Raw genomic sequence first — 4,183 nt, 5'->3', positions numbered from 1 at the left:
GAGAAGCCATGCATTGTACAACAATGAGATACTTGAAGTTGAGAGCTTTAAGTACCTTGGCCTTGAGGTTCCGTCCAATCACAAGTGGCATGAATGTGCTATGCGTCGTTCGTAAGCGGGAAAGAGAGCATATTATGCATTTGACAACATGTGTAATGCAGGAAACATCAAGTGTTGGGTTCTCAAGAAGTACCTTTTTGATGCATTGGTGACACCCGTTCTTCTTTATGGAGTTGAAGTGTGGGGCGGGAGCATCTCAAATTCTACTTGCAAAGAATTTGAGAATGTCAAAAAGCATTTCTTACAAACTTTCTCCAAGTTAAGACACAAACACCATATACGCTCCTACTTCTTGAGTCGGGATCTCTTCCAATTGAGGTTATGGGCGTGGAAAGGTTTGTGGAGTACATGGTAAAGATGCATCAAAACCCCTCACATTGAATTCCTACAATTGCATGGGAAGCAAGCAAAAAAGTTCGAAAGATGCATAAAAGCAAGATCTTGAGAACGGGATGGATGCAAGACATAAAGAAGTGGTTTGGGAGATGGCATGAATTACACTTGCTATATGATGCTTCAATTAACTCCCAAGTGAATGAAGCTTTCTCTACAACACCAATGTATTACGGCTTGGGAGAAATCCGTTGGGTCACGCTTCATACATTACACCATCCATATTGCCCCCAAGTACAAAACCATGTTCTTTGCTGAAAGAGAAAACCATACTGACACTTACATGCTTGAGCCTATCCCCATGTCGGTGATACACACTATCGCAACCATTTGGCTTAGCTCCCATTTCCTTCGATGCGAGACAGGGCGTTGGGACAATGGAGAAGAGTCAAATTGACTATGCACATTATGCTCACTGCAAGTTCAAGAGTCTGAGTACCACACACTACTAGAGTGCTCAGCTTTTGGTCGCATCCGAACTTGCTTCTCTCACATTTTCAGCCATGACTTGATCTACACACTTTCCTCTCCCAACCACAACATGGGCTCTCCATTGCAACTCTCATCACCACAATTTTGGAGCATCGAAAGTCACTCATCAGCCATACACATATTGCACATGTAACATGTCTTCTACAGTTTGTGCTATATAGCACGTGTTGTTCTTGCTTCGTTTCTCCTCTTTTCGAGCAGTTTTCACATGAGGTGCAACATTTACCATGGTTGACAACAACACAGTTGTGTTCAAGATGTTTGTTATTGAGGATAGATTGGATGGGGACAATTACCCTATGTGGACTTACATGATGCAATATGTTCTTGTGTCAAAGGGCGTCTAGAATGTTGTGCAGGGCATTGATGTACGTCCTGGTTCTGAGGATGTAGGCGATGTTGAGGATGTTGCAAGTCTTGCTGCAAGGATTGCTGCTATTAGAGTTTTTTTGCCTACGCTAGAACAAGCTCGTTGGGATGTAAAGGATGCGTAGGCTCATGCATTGATTGTGTTGTCTATGAAGCGTACCATTGTTCCTCACATTCGTTTAGCAAAATCTGCAAAGTAGGCTTGGGATATTCTAGCAGGTCTTTATGCAAGCCGCAATGAGGCCAAAATTGCTTTGCTGCATAAAGAGCTGGAATCGAAGATTATGCATGAGAAAGATGATATGGACACTTTCCTTGCTGGTGTCAAGGATATCAATGAGCAACTTATTTCTATAGGTGAAGTCATTTCAGACAGTTCCCTTGTGCAAACTGTTCTTGATGCCTTACCAGATTCTTACCAGACTTTTGCTAGTACTTGGAGACTTATGACCCAAGGAAATCCTGAAGTTGTCAAGTTTGATGCATTATACACATTGCTGTTGTAAGAGTCACTTTTTAGAAAAAACAGGACTAGGCAACGTGCAGTTGAACAGGCTTTTATTACTTCTCAAAGAAAGGGTGGTAATAACAATGCAGCCACTTCTTATGGTTCTGTTGTGAGTGGAAAAACTTCTGTTCCTAATGCTTCTGCTGGCATCAATTCGTCTGGAAATTCTGGTGATAAGGGAAAAAGAAGATGCATTGCCATTATTGTAAAGCTAATGATCACTTGATCAAGCAGTGTCCTAAGTTGAAGGTGAAAGAGGCTAAGAAGAAAGAGGGTGGTTCCAATGCAAATGCTGGTTCCACTACAAATGCAGTCATTGTTGATTCTTCTGTGAAAGGAGACTGTGTTGCTGATGTTGATGCAGAATGGGCTTTTAGTGCAGAGTGCACTTACAATCCTGTTGTCCATGATATATACATGTCAGTTGTTGCAGATTCACATGTGTGGTATTTTGATAGTGGTGCTACAAAGCACATTATCTCACATCGTGAATTGTTCACCTCTGTTGAGTCTGTCCCTCATGGGAATTCACTCACTTGTGCCAACAATGCCTCTTATCTGGTTCAAGGAGTTGGAAAGATTGTGCTTATTGCTGCAAATGGCAGTTCCTTTCACACTTGTTGATGCACTTTATGTACCTAGGATCAAGAAGATTCTCTTGTCTGTATCTACACTTGCTAGACTTGGACTTGTAGTCAAATTTGTGGATGACAGATGTACAGTTCATGATCTCAGTTTTGGTGATGAAATTGTTGCATCTAGCCTTTTGTGTCGTGGGTTGTATAAGATCACTTTGGATGACAAGAGTGGACAAAATTTTGCAAATGCAGTTGCAGATTCAAGGGCTATTTCAAATGCAAAACTTTGGCATGCACGTTTTGGTCATCTAAATTTTGACAGTTTGCTGCGTTTGCAAAAATCTGATATGGTTGCTTCTTTGTCGCCTCTTGAAGCACTTGTCAAACATGTTTGTGAAGGCTGTATTCTGGATAAAATGCAGCGTTCTAAGTTTCCAAAGGATGGTTCAGTTAGGGCCACATGCAGGTTGTAGCTTGTGCATGGTGATGTTTGTGGGCCCATGCAAACTCCGTCCTTGGGCAATTATCTGTACTTTGTGACTTTCATTGATGATTACTCCAGGCATGCATGGATATTTCCGCTTAAAGCGAAGTCCGAAGTTTTTATGTGCTTCAAACAATTTCTGGCTATGGCTGAAAATGTCTCGAAATGTACTATGGGCACCCTCCATTCCGATGGAGGGGGGAGTATACGTCTCATGAATTTAATGCATTTCTGGCTAGTCGTGGGATAAAACACCAATGTACAGTGCCTATACACCTCAGCAAAATGGTGTTGCTGAGAGGAAAAAGATGTCACTTACGAAAATGACATGATGTATGGTCAAAAGTCAAGCTTTGCCGCATTTTTTTTGGCTTGAGGCCATCATGTGTGCCACTTATGTACTTAACAGGTGTCCTACAAAATCTTTGCAGTCTATTACTCCTTATGAAGCATGGTATGATAGAAAGACTTCTATTGAGCACATGCATGTTTTTGGATGTTTGGCATATGCTTTGGTGCCACAAACACAGCGCAGAAAATTGGATGATAAGGCTATTAAATGTATTTTAATGGTTATAGTGTTGAAAGCAAAGGTTACAGGTTGTATCATCCGCAAACAAAGCGTATTTTGGTTTCACGGGATGTAGTGTTTGTGACAGATTCTGTTTAGCCCTAGTTGTCATGTACTAGAGACAGTAATGTAAGCTCACAGGACATTTATGACGCTTTGTTGCCTCTTTTCAGTGGTGGAAGTTTGAATGTAAATTCCAATGAGGAAAATGTACAGTCTATGGGGGTTTCCAAAAATATTATAGATCAGCCTATTACTGATGCAGATGTACATGATGTACTTGATGAGGAAAGGGATGAAAATGAGTAGGCTAGAGGTATGCCAAAATGGTTGGTGCATACATTGTGTGACAGTAAATTGGATGCACCTTTGTCTAGTCGTACTCGTTCAGGCTCTGGCCATGCATCTTATGCATTAGATTGTTATGCTTTGGCTGTGTCTAGCTTACATGATGTTGATGAATCTCTATCTTTTGATGAAGCACAGAATTCAAAAAATTGGATGCCTGCCATGCAATCAAAATATGATGCAGTTATAGAAAATGACACATGGACTTTATGTGATTTTCCTCCTGGCAAAAAGGCCATTGGTAAGAAGTGGGTTTACAAGTTGAAACGCAAGCCATATGGTGAGATCGATCTCCATAAGGCTCGACTTGTTGCAAAGGGTTATGCACAACAAAAAGGCATAGATTATGAAGAGACTTTTGCTCCCACTTGTCATATGAC

The sequence above is a fragment of the Adiantum capillus-veneris genome, chromosome 13 (assembly GCF_014529385.1).
Source record: "Adiantum capillus-veneris isolate H3 chromosome 13, ASM1452938v2, whole genome shotgun sequence".
Lineage (NCBI taxonomy): Eukaryota > Viridiplantae > Streptophyta > Polypodiopsida > Polypodiales > Pteridaceae > Adiantum > Adiantum capillus-veneris.
This window is presented reverse-complemented; position numbering follows the sequence as displayed.